The 25,245-nt window shown below is 36.3% G+C and overlaps 1 protein-coding gene across 2 annotated transcripts in view; it reads right to left on the bottom strand.

Moving 5' to 3' along the window:
* Nucleotides 1–25,245, bottom strand: part of OLA1 (Obg like ATPase 1) — a 103,635-nt gene that overhangs the window by 54,440 nt on the left and 23,950 nt on the right. The window lies entirely within an intron of this gene.

Here is a 25,245-nt window from a genome sequence, read left to right as displayed (position 1 = left end):
TTACATTACACATCAAGATAAAAGGACAAGAAATATATATTTACAAATACCATTAAGCATCACAAGAGTTTGAAATGAAAAAGTAAAGTCTGTCATACTACCCATTTACCAGTGTCAGCTGCAATATTTTATATCATACTGGTTTAGTCTGTTAATTTACCTATCAGTTCCAAATTCTAAAGCTTTACACAGATAAGTACAGAGCACAGCACCTTGCCATTTCAGGAGCACACTTCACACATCATTAAGAGTTTCTTCTAAATAGGAACAGGCTAGAGCACTTCCCTGAATATAGGTACCACTGTATCTAATCTAGCAGAAGCAAACATAGCTAAATTGAACTTCGCAGAATATTTTAATACATACAGTAATGACTAGAAGACTAATGGAAAGAAAACCTTACAAATCACCCTGGCAGCCCTCACTGGCTGACCAATTTTATGCATTAAGAAAAGAACAAGTACTAGACAAAGAATTGTGAAGTTCTGAACGACTCTTAGTGTTTCCAAGGGAAACAGGGCTTAGAAAAAAAGGCCTGAAATCATCTGGCAGACCTCGTCCCTGTTTCAATCTACTTTATCACTGTGGTTCTGACGGTGATTAGATAATGAACCACTCAGACACACAATTTACACAGCAGCTAATTTCATCGGCCTGATTTGAGGGTATGGTTTTTAGGGGGCCATCAAAGAAGCAGATGAAGGTGCATTTGTCATATATGAGTGACAACCATTCACACTATCTGAACAAAATGGTGCTGGCCCTTATTAGAAACACATGCTATTATCACATATTTAAAGTGCAGTTGAAGCCATAATTTCAAATTGCCAACTGGAAACATAAGGGTAAAACAACCAGATATTACTGAAGCATGTGTGCTGACTTCATGCCCTTCTGAAGACAATCTGGCAACATAATTCAGCTAGGATTTAAATTATCAGATAAGCAGCATCAGGGAAAGAAAAAAAAAAAACCCCACAAAAAAAGCCACCAAAAAAACCCCATCCACACACCCTCCCCAAATCAATAAATATTTTAAAAATTAAAATATTAACAATTAAAAAGTTTATTACTTATTCCTGGATCAATTTTTAGAGTATTTGCATGCTTACCCTGTAACATTAAAGATTTGCCTGAGAAATCAAGCATGAAAATAATTTTATTTTAGTATCATCAAAATAAAAATCAACTGATTTTTTACACAGAAGAAGAAAAAACCCAAGGCATTTCTTGTACTAAATATAAAATAGGAAACAAGGTAAACTACAAACAGTTCCTTAACAGACATACAGAATATCGGGAGTTTTTTGTTGTCATGAACGTCTTAAACTTCATCTTTTCTTTTAACTTACTGAAAACTGTGATTTTAGCAATAAAGATTTTGCATCAAAACACACGGTACACAGGTTTAAAATGTTGTTGACAGTTAAGTGTCAAAATAATTTTCATAAAAACCTATTTAATCTTTAAATTTTCTTCAAGTCTTTGAAACAGTGGTTACCAAACATTCCCCCCTCTCCCATCAGCTGTCTCTCTCCAAAGATCACCCATGAGCTCCCTTGGTACAAGGAAAATCACCCCAGCAACAGCCCCAACTCTGACGCCGGCTGTGCCGGGAGAATGGGCAGCTCTGTCAAATGGAAACTGACTACACTAAGCCACACCAATGCCAGGAAATTAAGGAAGAGATACCATAGCCTTTGCCTTCCATAAATCCGTGTCTGTGCACCTAAGCCAATCGGACATGGGCTGTTCAGACGAACGAATACTAGAAATAATGTAACAGTTCTGTTCTGATTCACATGGAAAATACTAAATTAAAAGGAGGAAAACAAAGTAGGAAGATGTCACCAGACAGACCAAATAAGTCTATCCACCCAGCATTCCCAATACATGATCAGTATTTATGCAACCAAAAAAGTTTATCTTTCCTTCTTGTCTGAAGAAAAAAAATGTCCATTACCATCCAAATAATACATCTGAAGTTGGTTTACATCTGCCTCCTGCATTTGGCGTCCATGAATTAAAAAACAACAAAACCCACACACACACTGTTCAAGACATGGAGAAGTCATGGAGAAAAGCTCCATGGCTACAAATATCTCACATTTACAATATACAAATAAAAAGTTGTAAGACCTTGTTTTGGTCTTTGGTAAGAATGAAGTTTTTCTGAAAAAGCAAGTGTAAGGTGAATTAATCAGTAATAACTAAACACAGCTCATATATATTTTGCCATTTGCTTGAACAACAGTAATACTTCTCCAGCAATTATCTTCACTTCTTCACATCTTCCCAATCCTTTTCACAAAAAAAAAAAAAAAGTTCTTTATTCATCCAAAAATCAATTAACTCAGTGTAATTTTCCACCCCTATAAAACCCAACCTCTGTTCTCTTCTCAGTCCACTAAACACTTCAACCCACAGACATGACACTTCAACATTCTGCCAGAGTCATCTTCAAGCCTCCTCCTCCCACCAGCTACCCTCATGCTGGCGTCAGCAGCCATCCTGCAGCTCATTTAGGTGACACTGAGGACGAGAGACCCATGTCTGGTAACAGGTGATGGTCAACTGGCCTGGTCAAGTAAGGAGTCCCTCTATTGAGCTGAAGACTCCTCATCTGAGGCAACCCCCTTCTCACTGGATTGCTTGACTCTTCCCATGGAAGAAATGAGCACTAGTTGTGTATTCCATTAAAACATTTGATTTTGAGCTTAAATTTTCAGTTCTACATTTAGAGGAAAAGTACGTTTTCCTAACTTGGAAAGGAGAAAACCTATCAACGGGTGTGCTGACATAGGTCATACAGTTCCCTCCTAAATAGACAGGAACTCCATTAAATCATGGCAAATTTTTTTTCCCCCTTATCAGGCACACTTAAGAGGAGATAAATTTTATTCTCTTCCCATTGAGACAGCCACAGTTCATAAGGAAGCAGTAGGTATAAGTTTTTGTATACGCAAAAGGCCAAACTGGCATTAATGTCTAGATTTTGGCATAAACTGAGAGACTCTTCTTGACAAGTAACAGGCATTGATTCAGCTTTATTTGTGAATCTCTTGCTCAGGGTTTGTCAATGCCAACTTCAGACATCAACCTAAAACAGATCAGCCTCTGACTGACAGCCTAGCCAGCAGTGAGACAAGGGGATACTCACAGAAGAAGAAAAGGAAAAGGGAGAGAGACTCCTTCTACGAGGAAAGAGCCTTAGTTATAACTTCATCTCAGTATCTGTGTGGGATGTATCTTGGGCAATCTGCTACACCAGCCTCAAGCCTACTTTGTAATGATGCTCTAGCACAAAATGCATTGTAGGGAATTCAGTTCTGGTCTGCAGAGCTGAACGCAGACTTAGCAAGCAAGAACTCTGTGCAAGAGATGAAATCTCTTGGAAAAAGTACAACTGTGAGAAATTAACAAAGTTAAACTATCAGAATAACATTTTGCCCAGTCCCTGGTTTAAACACCAGCTTACATAAAAATGTCAAGGAGTAATAAAAAAATAGAGTTGTAAAACTGATTCAAGAAATAGGACATACTAGCAATTGCATATATTATTTGCAGCTTACAAAGATTAAAACAATAACTATAATACTAATCTACAACTCTTACCTGATACAGATCGTTAACAGTATATTGCTATTTATTAATATGTCTCTCTGCCTTTGCTTTACTAGCAAGAGAAATTCCTGTCAAGCAAGGCCTTTAATTCTCTTTTCTTAGGAAGATATAACTCCTTCTGTCCAGCATACACAGCAACAAAATAGAAAGCTTAAAGGCTCTATCTTAAAATACAATGAATAGGTGACTAAGAATGATATCACTGTCCAAGTAAAGACAGTGTAACACCTGTATGACGAACAAGATGGACAAGGTGGACACAGGCCATGAACCCTGAATAAGCAGTAGTGTAAGTAGTTGGTATCGAGCACTATGTAGAAACACAGGCTGCTGAAAATAAGGAACACTCACCAAAATATGCTGAATTTGAAGCAGCAGCATAAGACTTCAAGAAACTCCCCAAAGAAGCTGCTTCTTGTCAATAAACTAAGCTAAGCATACAGCAATACAGGAAAGTCAACTGGGAACCCCTAATCGGTAATTTCATTGTTTTTTAAAAAATTAATAATTCTCTGGTGTCTCACACATCCCACCAGTGGTAAAGTATATTTTTATCAGAAGTTAGTCAAAAGAAAGTTGGATTGAATCCATTCAACAACGTAAGTTTATATTTTAAGCATTCTAGCTATAAGCCTTTTTTCAAATAATCTCACAGAAAATGCCAATGCATTTGCACTCTAGCTTGAATGATACACCACTGCCACTCTCTTTAGTGTAAAAGAACAAAGAACTACAGAGTTAGAAATATCAAGCTTGCTGTAAGTAGCAAATCTGCTGTGGTAAATTCCCATAATGTTTCAGTGGCATGCAGGTACTGTTATTAAAACGACAGGAAAATAGTAAAGTCTAACACAGCATCAGAATTCATTTTTCCATCTAACAGCACCTAAAGTAATGACTTAATCTGAAGGTACTAGAAATGAGGAGTTTCAAAATGATCACTGTCACATCCAGCTCCTCCTTCTGCTGCCAGGAGGGCCAAACCTAAAGGATTCCTCAGTTTCTGGGAAGAACTTGTCTTCAGCTGAGCACTTTATCTGGGCTGATTGGGTCCAAGTGTGGTGAGCCCAAAAATATTTTAGAAGTAGCATTAAAGTAGTAACATGATGATAGATGGTTCCACACTTTGCTTTCAAGTGATACTAGATAAAAAAGATCCAGAAAGCTGAATGACTTGGCTGGGAAGATGTGAAACCTGACTGTTTTTTCCCCAGAGGAAAAGCAGGGACCAACTGTCCATCTGTCAGGTCTTAATGGCAATCGGGACACATGGACTGCATCTTTTCTTCACAAGCAAAAGTAATAGCAGCTAAATATGTATACAGCACAGCAGTAACAAATGCCACGTTTTAAATGGTATCATCTAATGGCATGCACATTTCTTGCCATTTCTTTCAAGAATCAGCTTCAAAATTCTGACAAAATTTACCTCTCAGCCTCCAGAGATTTTTGCATTGCTTATGTTATACCTGTCAAGATCTGATGACTGTATGTTATGTATTCATCTGAACAGAACCACTACACTTAGTTACAGGCTATCATCAACCAATTCATTCTCTTGCTAAAATCAAGTCATCCAATTACTCCTTGACTAATCAAGGCTGTTTTGGCTTTTTCTTTTTTCAAAAGGTACTCAACAGCATAAACAGTTCACTTACAAGAAATGGAAAGGGGCTAATCAGCAGAATTATTGTTTTGCTGCCACAATTTGCAGTATTTAAATGTAGTTGCTGATTGGGCTGAAAGTTTTATGATATAGCATATAAAACTAGTTTGACACAAAACCGAAGCTGCCTATAGCCTAAACTTTATTGTTTCTCGCTGGTCCAAGCTCCCACCAAGATGATAAAAACCGAATCAAAATACTACTACTAGATTTATTTTATTCTGCTCATAATTGCAATTATGGAAATTAATTAGCACCTTCAATATTAATTTATATTTGATATATCAGTCACTTCATTTCTTTAATAATCTTTATCCTTAAAGCAAAACGGAACAAAATACTTGGCTAACATTAAGCTCCACATAACAGCATTCCAGCATCTTGTATTCATTTACAAAAGCTAAGCAACTGCATTGGTATATGTTATGCTGTAATTAAGAGGGATATTTAAAATTTGATCAGAATCTGAACCGCAACACAAGCTGAAACTCCCATTGGTATTTAGGGTAATGACCAGCCTTTTTTTGTCAATAAGCTATAAGAGAATGTTTAATAACACCACCAAAAACCAGACCTAGAGAATAATTGATGCTTGCACTTCCTCTCCAGCATACATTCAATGACTATTATCAAAAAGAGCTGCTCGTCACAGATTGATATGGCACATCGCAATACACATACGTACCCTGTTATAAGCCCTGATATAAATGAGCAATAATATCTATCTGTCCACTTACTGGGGTGGGAATGGGGGGGGAGAACAAAAAGAAATAAAATAGGGTAACTTGGGTAGGGGGGCTAGAAGCAGGGTATTTTTCTGAACTATCAAATGAAACAAGACCACAAGTGTCAAAAAACATTAAATCGTAAATAATATCTGTACTTAGACTGGCTTGACATGCTATCATCAGTATTATAAAGGTTTAAATGGTAAAAGATACCGCAATTTCTGACTGAAGTACAAGTACATTTAGCATTATATAGAATGTATTAAACTTTGATGATGGCACATTTTACTATGCATACTCATGATTAGAAGGGCAAAAATACTGTCAGAGTCAACATTTTACAGCTTCTTGAATGTAGCACGTGTTAACAAAGAACCAACAAATAAAGTAGGTTTAGCATGTTTTCCCTTGCAAGCTAATTTCAAGTGAAATTAATCACCTGTAACACAAACCTAATATTCTTTAAGCAGAGTAATTTTCAGTTGAAGAAGATGCACCTGCCTACATCTTCAACATAAGCAAAATCAAGTACAAAAAACATTAAATAAAATGCTGTAGTAAACCTTGACTTCAGAAGAAAGAATTTTTTCAGACATCTTTTGTGGCTTTGTTTTGTGCTACAGCCCTTTAAGTTTTGTCTTCATAAAGCCCTAACTAGTTGTAATCACTTGCAGTCTAATTGTGGACATTTATCTGCTTTTCTTATGCATAGAACATAGCTATTAAAGCTGAATGGTGATGGTGTGAAGTATAGGTTAAATTGGGTGAAATTAAAGCAAATTACTCTGGGATGTGGAACTCTGAAAATAGAAACCGCCAATGATTTGCAACCCTCTTGATGATCAGCTTCACAGAACCCTAAATGACAAGAAAACTTACATATTTTAAAGTTAACTAGATTTTTTTCTCAATAATATGTACAAATTTATTTAGAATGCAAGCAGTCACTGTGGCAATAATTATTTTTGTACCTGCATCGTAGAAATATAAGAAAAGGTTTTAATTCCCATTAAACACACTTGTTTTTATTCTCAAGTTTTGCTGATTTTTAGCAACAGAAAAACAGTTCAGAATATTAGTTGCAGCATTAATTACCTTGAACACAACGTTACAGTTTATGCGTACCATATGGCTGTACAGACGCAGGACGGTAATAGCAGCTGCTTCGGGCTCTCTTGACTGGTGCAGTATTAGGACTCACATTCATTACTTACCTATATAAAAGATAAGCAGCTACATTTACCCACTGAGCCCTAATACTGCACCAGTCAAGAGAGCACAAATCAAGCACCCCTCCCCAAAAGTCTGAACCAGCAGCTGAATGGCAGTCCTTTCAGTATCAAATCTATTGGGAGTATTTGACAAAAAAGGGCAAGTCTATTTCTGCACCAGCACACACAATGAGAGCATGGAGCAGCAATACAGGATTCTAAATGACTGTAGCATCAACTTCTTGAGCATACAAAGAATTTATATTTGCATAAAAGTACTCGTCAAGCAAGTACCGCACAAGGTCAGAGATGAGAATTATAACCTCCCCACGAAACACAGAGGCAAAGCAATTCACTTTAAGACAGTAAGTCAGCAGAAGAAACCGCGATTCTCTTCCTGGTGGAAGCAGGTTTAACAGAGAAAAGTTGTTACCAAGACAGTCACTCCAATGAGCTCATCTGTAAAATCCTGTTCCAGAGCCCTTACCCTTGAGTCTGTCTGGCAAATATTAGTGATTTCTTTCAGATGTAAAATGTGTTTACTTGCTATTGCTCTTTCATCCTAGCACCACTGGGATGTAGTCAACACTCCGCAGGCAAAACCTTCTACCTGCTGAGATTTGCTATCAAGTTGGTCACACTGGGTAAAGGACATTATTTGACAGCTGAAAGAATAAATCTTTGAGCCCTTCATGCCTCCATTTGCAGAGGGTTCACTCTGACTGCCCTTGATCATACATTTGAAATACTATCACAGCCCTGCCCACCAAATAGTGCTTGGGACAAACTCCTTGGTTACTCTTCTCGCAACACACCACCCAGGATCACAGCACATGGTAATTTGCACGGACTTGCTATTAGAAGACACTAGGAAGGGCAGCACTTTATGTAGTACTTTTTGAGATGGCTGACATACCACAGAAATGGTTTAAAATACAAATTCCCTAAGAAAAACTAGCCTCTCTGTTCAGAATTTTCCTAAATACAGCTGTGGTAATTGGAAGAAGGGGCATTTGGAACCTAGCCAGAACCACTGCAAAACATCCAAAAGCCAAAAACACTGAAGAATGCGAACATTTGCCCTCATCAACCTGAGCTCAGCCACACTCTGCTTTATGTCACTTTCTGTTCTAATGACTGAAAACCTTCCCTTGTGAGTTTCAGTCGTGAAAAGTGAAGCAAACAGGAACAAGGGAAAGTCTCCACAGTATCATCCTCCCTGGTGAGCAGCCCCAAGGCAGCACTGCCTGCATAAAGGATATGCACTCAGGAAGGTCTCGCCACAAAGATCAGCAGATAACTTCTAACAGGCACGTACCACATACCCAGACTGTTCACCAAAGACAATGTTCCTACTCAAACTCAGACTGGAACGCATGCATTTGCAATCTGATGGCATCTACACTGTACAGAAACATGGTTCCTAAGCAGAATTCATTTGGGAAGTAGAAATATACCTATATGTACAACTGTGTATTCATATTACTTCCAACATCACCATGATGCATTTCACCCTTTCTTTCTGAATGTCAGTCATCAAGGTCTTGTCTTCAGGAATACTCAGTGCCAAGCTCTATGGTGTCAGTCTTAACTGAACTCTCCAAAATTCACCATAACAAAATGTAATAACTAACAATAACTGTGTTTTTAAGACAATACATTTACACAGATCACTAATAGCAACTAGCAGCCATCAGCAGAAACCCAAAGGGCAATTCTACCTGGCCTTGACTGACCAGATATACAGGAAACATTTTAATTATTCACAAACCATTTATCTGGGTCACAGACTGACTACACCAAAGATGCAGAAATACAAAAAAACTCCAACATTTGAACCCTGAAGTTTTTGTCACATCTGGCTTAGCACTGCATAGCAGTTACCACAAATGTACTCCTACCGAACCACTTTGGATACCTAATGCTGCAACAAAGTTCAAGCCATTAAACTTCCTGAGCCCAACTTGGCTCCTGTGCAGAGCCAGCTCAACTCTCTGTTCTGCATTCTTCAACACTTTGGAGGGTTACTAGTCTTTGTAAAATAATGTACAAAGAATGAACAGTTCAGTTCAGCATAGAATGCAAAACCACAGCCCTCCTAGAACCCACAGTGAAGGGTGTAAAATTGTTTCAGTAAGGCAACTTCTCTTCAAAAACATTTAAAGCAATGTCTTAAGCTATATAAATACCTAGACAAAACTCAGTAATAACAAGTTTTCAGCTACAAGAAATCAGTAGGTATCTAAGCAGCTCCCAAATATTCTGAAACTCAAAATTACATTGTTGTTCCAATAAAACAAGAGTGCTACAAGACTGTCAAACTTCTTGCAGTGCCTGACAAAAGTGTTATAAAAAAGGATCATAGAACTTTGCGGGGGGGGGGGGGGGGGGGGGAAGTTATGTTTACAGATCAGTCACTGCTTACAAAAAGAGTAACCAAGTTTTTAGAAGAAGGTTATGTATAAGGACTTGTAAACTCGGCTCATCACATGTTAAGAACTTTATTCTCCATACCTGAATGTTTCTCCTTTAAGGACCTCTTTTACTGCACAATGGAGGTGAGGAGGAGTAAACATACTTGTAATGTTACTCAAGTAATATACTTCAGGAAAGACCAGTCAACATGTAACAAAAATGAGAGTTGATAAAGACTTTAATAAGAAAAAATTGTTTGATCTGTGCCCTTATGTATGCATATGCTCTACATAAGTTTGTAATGAATTGCTCTGTTGCTAAGTGAATAAAATATCCTTGAAAACAAAGGCAAAAAGCCTCTCAGTAAATACACCTTATAAAAAATATGCCTCATATACAACCTTCCTTTTGGACATTCTGGCCCACATTCATGACATAATACATGAAGTTAATGCAAAAGTAGCAATACAGTTCATCCAGATACATCATTTGCAAATCAATTCAAGATTTTTAAGTGCTGCCTATTGGTTACTATTAATAGAAATCCTGTTAATAATAATAATTAGCTGGTTAAGACACAGTTTGCTCTTCATACATGATTTTTCACATGCAAAGATTACTTTTCACCAAATTAAAGGTGATGTCACAGTTCTTCAGACTTCACATAACGGTACAGGCTTGGAATCACAGGAAGTATCAAATGACCTTTTTAGAACAGCACCTTAAATACTGAAAACAAAAGGTAATACATAATTTGCATCTTATTTGAGATGCTAGACATGATTATAAAAGTCTGCAATATTTCCTGTGCAAACCTTAATGTATCAATTAATCAGATAAAACTCAATACTAACATTTCACTTTGCATATCAGTCCCTTCCTCTTCCTTATAAATCTCAGAACAGCATCACAGCATCCCAAAAGAAAACTAACTATATTACTTGCTATAGATTGGCTGATCTTCACATGGGAAGTAAAGAACTCATTACTTCAGTAAAGTAATCCCTAACACTCAGGGATTTGCTTCCTTTCTACAAACGTTTTACTTCAATGGCAACTACATCATGGAACATGTCAGTTGTGTTCTGTAACTATCTGGCACCATCTAGTAGCCACTGCTGTCTTCTTTACTAAATCCCATTAACAGATTATGATGAGGGATTGTGACAAAGGTGATATACAAGATATGCAAGAAATAATAAAAAAAAACTTCTTTATCTGAATCTCATATGGTCAAGAAAATGTTTTATGTGGAATTAGGCACAAACTATAGACAGTAACTGCTTGCACGCTTAGCAAGTGCCTTCTGCCTTCCTTGAAAAAGTAAATAATCATATAAATTTTAATTAAATACTTGTATCTATGTTGAAGTTTCCAAGTAATTTAAGAATCTGCTGGCAAAATTTAGCAATAGTTGACAAAATACATTGCTTTATGCATGTATGCAAACATTTCCCATTTATTCCCTTTCCCCATCCTGAAAACATGCAAGTAAGTTAGAAACTAAGAAAGAAAACATCTGCTTTGATTAATTTGAATACTGAATATACAGAGTGGGGTTTTTCCATCACTGTCAAAGCAGTGTCTGGTAGGCCCTAAAACTGGGGAAGGGGGGCAGGGGCAGCAATATGAACATATTGAGGCTACTTCATTAAGTTCCCGAGGTGTGACTAGGTAGAAATCTTCATTTCCAAAAGTATTGTTCCTTTAGCCTGTGAGCAAATACAAATACACAGCCCCGCCATCCTGTTCCTTGCAAAATAAATATATAAATGTGATACTTTTGCAACATCTAACCACAGCTTTTTAAGCTGAAACAGTTCTTCTCCTTTTACTTTAGATGTCAAATCCATCACAGAAAAGAATTTTGTTTTTAAAAGACTTCCTCAATGAAGCAGTTCATTTCTCTGCCATTTAGCTCACTGTATTTTTACAAGCGCCAGGCTGAGCAAACTATGATTGAGAGAAGCCATCTTATGCACATTGCTGTTGTCCCACATCATTCAGAACAAACCTTTTTAGATCGTTAACTACCACAGGAGTGCTGATTACACAGGCACCAGCAATTTCCTAACCAATGACCACCTGAACAATGATGTGTTCAGCTTCTCAGACCCTGAAGCCTTTCAGAGGTGAATCATTTCACAGTTTGGAACTAGATCTCCATAGCAACTTCCCTTTGAGGGTTTTAGAATCACCATCCCGTAATTCTATGATCATCAAGCTCAACCATTCCCAATGGTTCTTTTCACAGCAGATGGAAAAGGAAGCCTTGAAATTTTACAGTCTATTTCAAGCAATTCATCTGGCAGCCTATTAGAATTCAAAATATTTCAACCTTCAATCACAAAGCATGTTATCTGAAGCTGTGGTGATCTCAAGTCAAGACAAGCAGACGTTTTAGTCTAATCATCCATGATGAGAAGAGACTGACAAAAACTCTTAATTCAACCACCATCAAAATGCTTATTTTAACTGCATGAAAGTCTTTCAACAGGCAATGAAAACACACCATGTACCATTTTATCACAACCTTCCATTCAAGGGAAATATGAATTCTGAATATTGGCATGGATCTTTGCACTCCCCGACTGCTTTTGAACAAATATCTGCTTCCTAAAAGTCAGTATAAATCCAATTCTACCACATTATTTTCAACAGCTGTCAAGAAAAATTATGTAAGCAAACTGCAATTAAACTTCTTGCGACTCAGTACAATAATGCTGTAAATGAGTTACTTATTGATGGATCCAGTTTGTTATAGGCATCTTCTAAGAAATCCAAATCAGTAATGTCTGAGAAAATAAACACTAATTAAACTATAAAAACATATCATTGGTTAAAATCTTGAAGCAAAACTCAGTTTCATGACAATCATAATCAGAGGGGGCTTAAACGTTTTTTTTCCCCTCTGTTGCCAATTCCCAACTCAACCTCCTCTGTTTAAAGAAACATTTTTCTTCTCTTAAATGTTTCAGTCAATCACTGAAATAATCCCGTCAGGGGCACAAAAAGCTTTAAATTTGAAAATCTTTTCACCTAAAGCACAGGTTGATTCATTAATATTTATCAACCTTAAATACAAGTTAAATTCAAATGTTTTTAAATTCTCAGTTATACACTGCCTACGCCTACGATACTAATAACTAATAGTGGTTCACCAAATTCCCACCCCTCAAAAAAAACCCAAAAAACAAAAAACCTCTTCCCCACCCCAAACAACTCTGTACAGTTAACTCTACAAATACTTTATTCTTGTTACTACATTTTCATCAAAGTACAAAGCATCAAAATGCAGTGATTAATCACAAACTACAAAAACACAAGTTACGTGGTGACTAAAGTATCCAGAAGACTTGTAGCTTTTGATATAAAATGCCACCAATTTTATTTAACAGAATCAGCAGCAAGTTCAGTAAAAAAAATAAATTACCATTTAGTGATACAACAGTAAGACTTTGCTACTTCAAACAACAAATGCTGTACAATGTATCAAGCTTAAAAGAAACAACAGAAGGACCCACCTGTATCAAAGACCAAGTATCTGCTAAGAATATGAAACAAGGGAAAATAACCAGTATGTTACATTTTATAATATTTGTAGAGGCAGGAACACTTAATTGTTTTATTTTCTTTGAATGAAAAAATGCATCTTCGGTGTCCCTAAGCAGTTATTTAACTGCAGGAGCAGCTACAATTGAGACCCTCTCTAAGCACTTAAAATGCCAGATTTTATTAGGCCACAGGAAAAAAACAGCCAGCCAACCCCCTCAGCTGACCTTATCTTTCTAGCTGTCAACAGTGTTGAGCCGTACTTTTACTCTACTTCAAAGAAAAACTCTTTAAAAAGAGAAACTTATTTTAAAAAAAATATAAAATATCATGAGTATACTGATTTATTGACTGGTGGCTTATTAAGAGTTAATATTTTTGGCAAAGTCATTTTGAGAACATTTCTGCAAAAGAAATTACAATGGAAATCTTGGGGTACAGGATTTATCTTTATATATTTTGCACCATTTGCAAAGTTAGGTCATGATCAGAGCTATACAGCTGCCTTACATTGAATTTCTCAAGGTTTTGAGGGGAAGTATGCGAACATAACCACAAAACTTAACTAGAGATGAAGGTAGAATTTAAGACATAGTAAAGCAAATGAAAAAGTTATGCATCAACTGAAAATGTAAACTGTTTATTTCTATGTACAATCGACCGAAACAAATACGGACTTTATACTAGCAATCTGAGAAAGAAACACCATGGAAAAAACCTCTTGAGTATTTAAAGCACCATCTCCTGCAAAGACCAGAGATTAAAGCAATTATATACGAACAATATTAAAATTCTTAGTGGTTTCCAGTGTTAGATCAGTTACATCAATAGCCAATAGAAAAACTACTGCAAATATCTTCCTAAAGGAGACAAAGAAGTTGCAGGATACATTTTAAAACACTTAATTTTGCTCAAAATTTTTTTCAACTTTTTTATTAGAATATGGAAGGTCATGAAATTATTTGTTATCAGAAGTTTTAAGTCATCTGTAAAGCTTAGCTTTTTTTTGTCTGTTGACCAAATATAACCATTAAGTACAATCTTTTATTTAGCACTGTTCTGTCTGAAACTGAATATGAAAGTGCCCATAAGCACCAAGTTATTTAAACATCTTGCTAATTAAAAAATACAATTGTCACTGCAGCAATACTTACCTACATGTGCAGACAGCACTATATATATGTAATTTATCTACTAGTAATGTAGCTATTACTAAATGTAATTTAACAGGAACATTTTTTTAATAAATTCTTAAGTGATAGTAAATAAGTATCTTACATTGTACAATTAGACTGTCAGCAAAAGATGCCTGTTAGTAACACATACACAAATCAAAAGTTACACCTTTACAATCTGTTTTATGATTATGCAGAGTTATGATTCAAAGTATTTTCATGTTATTTTACCAGATATTACTCATAAATAATAATTTTAAAATCTAGGAGGTCATTCTTAAATTTGTCTTCACATACTAAGAATGAGACTGCGTTTTTAGCTTCTCCTAATATTCCCACCATTGCATCTGAAAAACCTCATCTTAAGCACAGTAGTTATATATTAGCTCACCATTTAACAATCTAAAATAACCTTAAGTTTATTTCATAACATATAATCAAGCAACATACAGTAATTAAAGCACACTGAAAACAGCAGTTACTAGCTAATTAACATTACAGAAACACTGTTCTTAATGATAGAAAAAGACAAAGATGTTATAAAGTACCATACCATGAGGAACAGTTTGTTATAAACCTTTTTGTTTAAAACATAAAGAACCTCAACTTCTGAATTTGAAATTACAGTACTTCATGAATTAAAAACCTCAATGCAAGTTATGCACACTAAGGTAAGCTGTTTAGGGACTACCCCTTCACCATGTAGTTCATGTAGGGCAAGCACCATTAATACAAATTGTTGCACCCCTCAGGATGGCTCAGCATTTGCAAACACACCCAAACTCTGTATTATCCTCATTCGTGCAGACTTAAAGAACTAATACAGTTTCACTATTTTCATGGCAGTAAGATGCCTTGTGGCATGACCACAAGCACCTGAACTGCAGCTATGGACAAGAAGCAAAGAATGACTTGAGTTGTGACAATGGCACCCTGGGCTGGAGTTAGGGGACAGCTGCCAAGACAGCCGCTGTGTTCTTTTAAATGCACTGGTTTGCAAGATCAGTTCAGCAAAGTACTTTGTTAGATAATCGCTTTATGTTTTGCAATTAAACTACCACTTTAAAACAGTGGCAATATTTTACCTTGACATGCTATTTTTAAACTCATCTTCTACTTACTACATCATATTTTGTATTTCACATTTGTCTGTATTAACAGTAACACCTAAAAATGCTTGCTAGGTAAAACTGTGTGCACACACACAGTCCTAGCAAACAGTCTCTTTGGAGACCAACACTTTCATATGGAAGTATTCTGATATTTTTCCCCTACTATTTGTATCCCATCATTATTCACCAGCTTCTATATATGTTTATGTCTTATTACATTTTTCATTATCCAACATAATTTTTCAACATCAGGAATTATTTTGTGTCACACATCTTCCAAACACAGTTCATGTGAAGGTGAATTAGCTTTCCTCACAGTTTCTTGATTACTACATGGGCAAACCCAAGGATTACAGCTGCAAATTAGTTGTTCATTACTAATAAACAAGATCTGGCTTTTTGCAGTTTGGCACACAACCACAGTTAATTTTGTGCTCATATATAGCACAGGACAGTGCAGAAGTAAAAAACATGCAGCCAACACCACATGAATGGCAGACTGACCATCTCAGTGGTACTGCCTTAGTTTCCTAGTGACTTTAAACTGGCAATAATACGTATGCCTTTGCAGGGTTTTTTTAACTTCAAGATCCAGAAGAAGCGCTCACATAAAGGTATGCTCAAATTCTCAGAGTAAATATCCATACTTCTCTACACATTGAGTTGGTATGAACATTTGTGTCATGCAGCAAAAAAGTCAAGCAGGCCACCAGAAACTGCCTTCTTGCACAAGGAAACATGTATCTTAAAACATTCCCTCTCTGATTAAAAAAAAAAAAAAAAGTCTTTGAAATCCAAACATTTCAGAATGAAAAATAATCGAAACTAATGTTATCATATTTCACTTGACCACTACCATTTTAAATATCACTGCTACAACTTTTTTAATAAGTTGTGATATAAACTATCAAACTCACGAGTAGTCAGAAAGGACTCTGAAAAAAGACAAGGTCATTTGCTAATTCCAGCATGCAGTATCTTATGTTCAAGGTCTCATTTGACATCAGTCTTATCTTCCTGATAAAATAAGATTAAAATAAAAAAATTAAAACTCATTCTTAGACAGAATGAAGATCCTCTCAATCTCAAAACACTCTGCTTTCAAGGAAACTCTCCAGAAAAAAAGGACCACATTGGACATCATGCTTCTGGCAATTTTTGACATCCCTGAAGAAAGTCCTTGTTCATCAGCACTTAAGTCTACTAAAAAAAAAAAAAAAAAAAAAAAAATCATCTTCATCCAATTACTGTAGAAAGGTTCCTTGCAATTTTTTCCCCAAAAGCTATCATGTAGCATTTGTCCTGGACCTTGTCTATTCTGAAGAGGCTATCAGTTTTACAAAAATATATGGAATTATATCAGGGTTTCTAAAACCAGTAGATTCTCGGTAGATGCTGAACCACAATACTTTTTCACATTATATGAGAGATAGACGACAAAAAAAAAAAAAAAAAAACAAAATTTCAAAAGACATGAAAAAGGTATATACAATATTTAAGCATTTACATAGACACCTCTAACACTACTGCTATAGATGGCTCTCCAGAACAGCAAGCCAAGCACCACCATCACTTCATGAAGTTTCACTTAATTGCACCCTGTTCGCCATTTGCCCACAGGAAAGAGGGCTGAAGGAAGCAAGCCAGAGGCCAGAACTGTCCTAGCAGACTTCACACCATCTACTAGTTAAAAGACGAGAATCTGACAGAAACGATCTCTTAAGAGTTACATCCTATTTTTCAGTAACCTTATGATTTCAAACCGGTTCAACTTTGTTAGGAAGACACAGTTCACCGCTCAACTTTTCCCTTTTTGTAACAACTCTGAAAAAGAGTACCTTTTTACATAATGAAATATGCTAACTTAAATTGGATCAGGGATAAAAAAATTCTGCTATCACATGCCACAGAAAGAAAATGTTACCTATCAAAGATTCTTTCCCTTTCATATGTCAGGAAAACCTTGATGTTCAGAGCTTATGAAAACATCATGCAGAAACTTCAAAAAGGTTAGAAACACACCACAAATCAACAAAAGACTCTTCTGCCACAAAAAAAAATTTGAAGAAAGCATAGCTGCTGCAATAGTATGAAAACAGGCCACATTTCATTATCAGCAAGCCAGTGTTTACACAAGGCTGATTTTTCAAACAATTTGCTTCTATTAAATAATTTTCTGAAGTTTTCTGAGATGTTATTGCAGAAGAAAGGAACTTCCAAAAAGCTATAAAGCTGTTAAGTTTCTGTTCTGTCATTTATTTAACGGTACATAAGACACATAAAATCTTTTTCTTTAAGTAAATGGGTAAGCAGTATAGCTAAGAAAAAACATGTTAAGTGAACAGAAGATGGATTACCTTTGACTAGGCTCTCGATTTCGGTGAAAAATCAGACCACTGATCACAAGATAATTTTCTTTGAGGTTTGCTGATTACTAACCTTAAAAATGTTCTCCAAGTCATTAACATCATCTGTTTTTTTACAATGTGCTTTCAGTTACTGGTTTTCAATTTTCGACACAACGTTGCTGATAATATTACAATACCCCCTCCTACTAAAAGAGGCCTTTGGAGCCTGTTTGCATTCCACTGGAAGACGCTGCTTTGCTCTCAGATGTGGCTCCATCTGCCTCCCTCTCACATGCGGCCATGCACAAGCCCAGCTTACCCACCTCGTACCTCCATCAAGATATTAAAACTGGTGGCATACCATACATATGAGACTGATTTATGCAAACTGCATCATACATGTAATCTTTTCCCTTACCAAAGATTTCCAAAAGGCTCTTTCTTCTTAAACATGCTGAATATTTCATTCTAGTTATGTGGAAATATTTCTACGCAGTGCTTGTATAATACAAAGATAATGCACTTCTGCATAAGTATGCTTGTTCTGAAACAAAGAACAACTATTTGCTCACCAAGGCAAAATCTAAAACATAGGGTGGGGTTGGGGTGGGGGGTGGCAGGGGAGAAGTAACTTCACAGTAGTTTTATGGGTGAAATTTGAAATTTCTTTCTATTAACCTGGGGCTTAACCTACCAAATTCCACCAAATTAAACATTTAAATTTAAAATTATTTTTCTATAGCTGCAGCGGTCCCAAAGACATCTTTCTAGTCAAGAAGCTTTTAGCTCTCTGAGACTGCAAACAAATTATTGTTTCTCATATTTTCCCTGCTCTAGTACTATAAATTAACAACGTTCTAGTAAATAGCACTACTGACGTACAAAATCCTGTTAACCAATGTCACCCTGCTGTTACATAGCAAGAAAACAAAAAGCAGGAAAGCTAAAAAACCCCAAACCAGCAACTACCACGTGCAGAGTAATTCTGCAAAAAAAAAAAAAACATTCCATAAACAGAAAGAGATGACAGAAAAGCACAACTTGAGGTTTTTAGCTGACAAAGGCAGGGTTTCTCTCCAGCAGGGAGGGAATTTGGATGTTGCTTATGAGAACCAGATGAAGGGACATGAAGAAGTACGGAATCCTTGTGTGACTACAACACACAAGCTGAAAACTATGGTGGTCTGCAACAACCTGTTGGTATGCAGGTGGCTCGGGTAGTCTGAAAGCACTTTCCAGGCAGGTAGCACCTGCCACCCCTGTGGGCTCCTGACATCCGCCTTCCTGGGAATCCCACACTCCCTCTCCCGAATACAGCCTGGCATGCTCCTGACACGCAACAACGAAGCAGAAATCAAGTAAGCCATCCAGCCTGCAGTAGCAAGGACCAAGCGCAAGGCGGACAAGAACAGGCTTGTACCCCACAATCTAATCACCCTTACTAAAGGGGAAACGGACACATCTGCACAGCACAAGTATGAGAGCCACAATTTACATATCCAGACCCCACTAGTATACATACACTGTGCTCCTGGACTTAATTGGTTCCCTTAGTTTATTTAACAACAAGATTAGGAAAAGCTTGAAATATTTGTATGAAACAGCAGCTGATTAGGAAGATCAGAAGTATGAATGTATGTACCTTTTGAAGTGTCTAGTCCACCCTATTATTCAACAACATCCAAATGAGGTAGTCAAAGTATCTTAATATGACAACATTACACTGACAGCACCAGAGGAAAATGAAAACATACTAACACCTAAAAAATAAAAAGTATAGGGTTTCATTAAAAATAAATTATTAAATAATTCTGACTGTCTCTTTCCTCCGTTAATAACTGAAACCTTGCTGAGGTTTAGTGAGCAAGACATCTGAAAAGTTGAGTAGCCGATTCAGCTGGCAGGTACCTTTGCTCTGCTAGGCACACTCACGCTGCACTCTCCAGTTCTAACAATGGCTCAGGCAAGTCCTGCAGTGACACTGTAACGCTTCTGCATAAAGAAAAATACATGCATGTAACAAAACTCCCTGATTATTTACTCAATGAGTACAACTGTATCCATTAATACTCAAAACCATTCACAGTGAAAGCACACAGAGAAGGGGGGAAAATGAATTTAAACATGTATGGGACAAATCAGCTACAAGGAAACGGTCTCTCTCTTTCCACACAAGAAGAATGTTTATTCGTAAATGATCAATTAACTCATACACTAAATCATTCGTTCTATGTGGCACAGACACATTAAATGTCAGTCTGCAAATGTAATCAATACAGACAGGGGAGGGCGTTAATTTTTGGTTTTTATAAATATATACTGATTAGTGTAGGTTCAGACCAAGCCATCTTTATTCACACTGAGTGGAACTTGACTGCAATTCATGGAATTTAAATCACAAACACAGTATGACTAAATAAAAGAACTGCGCCCTTGGAAAGGATATAGAAGTACTTTTAAAGGTCACTTTTGTTCTCTCTTCCTACTTGCTTACATACACATTCCAAGAAAAACAACAGAAATACATGTGAAAAGATGAAAGCAACAATCAGTTAATTTGCCAGTTAGCAGCTTAGAATGGTGTTAGAATAATAAAATCAAAAAATATCATGTTTGTAAAGTGATTGTTGTTAATAGTTTATCGGTTTAAACATTACTCTGAAATGTGAGCATTAAGATAAATCATGTTCTTAGCAAAGAAACTGCATGATAAACTAAACTATATGGATACGGCTGCATTTTTTAATACTGTTCTGCATGGTCTTTAGCTTGCTTTTATATACTTTTCATATCCCATCACTACAGGATTATTGTTGGAACACTGCTGTAATCATTATTTGATTGTAAGCCACTTTTAACTTTATTTCAAGCAACATCGTGATACCTGGTTTTAAGAAATTCAGTATCAAGTTTCAGTAATTTCTGTCCCAGTTGTAACCAGTACGATAACCATTGTAACAGTACCAGTAACCAGGGCCATACAAAGTGGCTGGAACACATGAGCAAAGCGAGTGGATTTTGCTTCACGATCAGCAGAAGGGAGAGGAAGTTTGAGGGGAAAAAAAAGATAATATCATGCTGCTAGGGCAAGCGGTCCCTAATTTGCAGTATTCCTCAGAAGGCTAAGTTACTAGATCAACTTCATGTGAAAGAATACGAAAGTTGAGCTTATATGCTCCTGTCTCCGTTCTTCTGGCCCCGGCAGGAGGGGTGACCACTAAAGGCAGTCTTTAATGTTCCAGGACTAATACGTAGACACAAAGGTTTCATCACAGATTTTATTGCAGATTCAGCAGAGCCAGTAACTCCTGCATGCAAATTCCTATAGAATTACACAGTTGTCATGTATTCCCTACAAAAATAAAGCAATTTAGTATAAAAATTAGTTGTGATGTAGCTTTCTTACAGCCTAATTTCTTCAAATGAGAACTACGCCTCAGATAATTTTAAGTATATGGAAATTTTGAAGAGATGTTATTCCTTTCCTAAGGTTATGGGGAACAAGACAAGCTTACTGCATACTTAACACAACCAAGATACAAAAAAACTACACTAATTTTACCTAGTTTGTTGAAGTTTCCACAAATATCACCCCTTACTCAAGACTACAGAATTTGAGGAAGACACAGCAGTCTTTTCCATGAGTTTCTGTAGCACCGAGTATGTTTTAACAAAAGGAAAACAACTTAATACTAAGAAATCATAATCCAGACACATGTCAATTCTTCTCTTTCACTTTGAAGTGGAAAGACATGTAAATAAAAGAAAAATATAGCAATAACAAAGGAACAGAACATCACAGATTAGGTATTTCCAACAGAGAAAGCCATTCAGTACGTATCTGTACAGTCACTACTAGTTCAGTAGGGTCGTAATCAGAAAACCTGTGTGTGTTATCAAAACCAGGGTTTGCCTTTGGATTTTATTTTAAACCGTCCAAACTAAAACTATTCTGTTCATGTCAAAGTGTTCACATGGAACAAAACATCTCCTGCAGTCCAGCTCCCTTTACTGCAACGCCTTTTTCTCTGTTGCGATATCATCATGTGCCGTTAATTTGCTAGTTGAAAAAAAAATACTGAAGTCTTAACATGTATTTATATCTACTTGTTAAAAAAAGTACGAGAAAAGCCTTCCATAAAGGAGAAGGGAGGAGAAATGGAGGGGGTGGGAGACGAGAACAGGACACAAAAAAACACCTTTTCCAAAGACTGTTCAAGGCAAAAGGGACATGTCATGTTAAACAGTAGTCAATAGATGTATACAACCAGTAAACAAATTCAGCTCTATGAAAAAAGAACATCACCATTTAGTGGTTGCAATTTAGATTATTCTAGCGTGTAATACTTTAATTGTATAAAACAAAGCTGATGTCACAAACACAAAAGAACTTCTTGCAAAGCAAGCACCACAAGTAATTTTTATGCTGCCACTGATGTCTGACAAGTGATGAGCACTTTGTTCAAATTTATATACTTACGCATCTAAGGCAACAGGTGGCTTATAAAAAGAAAACACTGAGAGCTTTTTAACTCTTCGTTATCAAAATTTTTATAATATGTTTTCTCATAATGACTAAACAATCTCTACAAATAAAAGCTCAATACAGTAACTACAAAGATGAACTATGGCTCAGGGAAAATTACCTATTATTTTGATAAAAGCAGAAACTGAGGTACGGTTCTGGATCCCATTGACTTGAGCTCTGTCTACATTTACAATGTTTTGTAATCACACAAAGCACTCAATATTTTAACAATACCTTCTGATATATAAATTAAATCAACTGAAGACAAATTATATTTTCTTGCTGTCTTTTCTATATGCATATTAAACAACAGCTGAATATTGTACCACAGTTGGAAGGAAATTTTTACTTCCAGGTCTTTAAACCAACTGAGAGCGATGTGTTTCAGTTGTTGCTTGATGTAGTTTTGGGCCAAGAGTGGCATTATGAAAATGCATTGGATTTTTTTTAAATACTGCAGAGTCCAATGAACAGTTTCATACTCTTTAAGCATATGCAGTTATAAAAAAAAAACAACAACTAAAACATCTACACTACACAGAATACAGGATAATACTTCATACTTGCATTTAAGTGCAAAAGACTTCCAGGCAAAATAAAAGACACCATAAACACACAGATAATTCAGATCAAAATTTTTTTAAAAAGGAATTTAGAGTGGTATTGACTGATACAGTTACATTTAAAAAAAAAAACTGGAAAAGTAGTTAAGAAGGCAAAAATGCAATAAGCATACCAAAACAATCTTTATATTCTGCCTTGTAATTAAACTATGAAATAACCATCTGCTTATGATTAAAACATGATTTTAGTGTTTGCTGTTATGGATAGATTAAACACACATACCAGTATTAGACGTTTTTCCTCTGCATGGCAATTTTACAATACCACCTCTAACAATTAAAAAACATGACACATCAATATTTTTGTCCTGTATGCTACACATATATATATACACACATGCACACAATTTTTATGGTGATGTTCACTGCATTAATCTTTCTGCTTTATGACACATCAGAGCAGTGCAGAGCAGCTCAGCCCTGAGTCTTGGGCTCCCTATCTTTCCGATTCCCTCTGCTTCTTTCCATATTTTCTCTAAAAGCAAGCAATCCCTCTCAGGTAGCCTACATTCTCGTAGCTATACATTTCCTCCCTTTTGCAACTCTTTCACACACTTGACTTCCCATTCCTACTGCTATTTAGTTTTGAGACATCAATTTTCACATCAAATTACCAAAGCTTGGTGCATAAAAATATTCAATAAGCCTCAAGAAACTGTTATCTCAGTAACAGCTATCTCAGTAAGTACTGAAATGCAAACCTATGCTCAGACATATTTTAAAAGTTTAACTAGTAAAGTGAGCTCAAGGTATGGAAGCTTATCTGCCGTCATCATTATTGGGAGAAAAACCTGTATGACAGGGTGGAGGAGGGGGACAGAAGGAAGAAGGTAGAAAGGAGGAAGGAAGGAAGGTGTGTTGTTTGATTTTATAAAGAAAGCCTTTTAAACTAACTTTAACAGAAAAAATTAATCATGCAATACTTGAATACTCAGAAAATTAATTTGGTATCTAAGTATAAACACTGAGGTTCTGAAGAATCTTCTTGCTGTTGTATCCAACAACAGATGAAGCCACACTTTAACAGCAACACTCAAAACAAAAACTGAAAGTAGCATTTCTGAGGTATTCCACAAGAACAAATGGTTAGGTTGGAAATTAATGCATTTTGTTAATTGCCTCCAGGCATCGAGCCTTCAAGATGTCACTTGAGGCTAGAGACCTCTTGGCATCAATATTAAAACAACAGCTTTCAAAGCATCTCTAGTAACTACTGCTGACATAAACATCCAGCACTTAAATCCAGCCCAATGCTAATTCTTCCACACAAGATTTCGGGATGAAAATACATCCTGAAATACACTAAAAAATAGCTGGGAGAAACCTGAGAGTAGCAAATGCAAGACCGACAACCTCCAATCATTAAAAAAAACTCAAGACCATCAGAATTTCTGCTGAGAAGCTGTTGATAACCTGTAAATAAAAGCAGAAAAGTAAAACTTCATCCTTTAACCAGTGTGAAGCTGGGCTTGATCAGGATCGGAGAGAAGTTTTGGAAAGTATACTGGAAAAATACCGTCTGTCTTTGTTGAAGGCTCACCAAAAGAAATCAACAGATTTCCACATCAATTCCTTATCATTACAACAGCAGCATGACACATCTGCAACCAAACCCTGGCTCTCACTTACATGTCCAGCATATGTAACAGCCACCAAAAAGTCAGTTTTCCTCAGACTCCAGTGGACAACATGCAAAATTTAAAAGAAAACATCTCTTAAGCCTTGCAAACTTGGAAGACAAAAAGCAAATTAAAACACAGGATGCAATCTGCATTACGTATTTCCTATGGCTGCCTTTTTACCATTTTTTTTTTTAAAAACATTTTTCAGCTTACCCTATCAGCTTAACACTCCCTCAGCTACAACAGCACAACTGTTTGCTGGATTATATCTTAAATCTGATTAAATAAATGACCTATTTTTAAAATAACCCAGCAAGAAGAATATGGTTATTTTTAAAAACCAAAAGCCCTTTTACTACATGGTTCCACAATCAGTTCCAACAGCACAGGAGAAAGTGGCAGCATACAGATGACAAAAGGTGTTGGAGTACAAGGCTGCTTCAGCTACCAAAAGACATACTTATCCAGCGTACAAGTTAGGCACCAAGTATGACTTGGGAAGGGACAGGCACCTATAGTTCTAGAAGTGGTGTTTTTGTCATTGTGGAAACCAGGACTGCTCCAATAAATAGCAATTCTGAAAGAAAACTGAACCAAAGATTTTTCTGTCAGTTTACTAAATAGTCTGGATTGAAAAAGGT

The sequence above is a fragment of the Falco biarmicus genome, chromosome 8 (assembly GCF_023638135.1).
Source record: "Falco biarmicus isolate bFalBia1 chromosome 8, bFalBia1.pri, whole genome shotgun sequence".
NCBI classification, from domain to species: Eukaryota; Metazoa; Chordata; class Aves; order Falconiformes; family Falconidae; genus Falco; species Falco biarmicus.
Note: the sequence above shows the minus strand (reverse complement) of the source record. Positions and strands in the feature narration are given on the sequence as shown.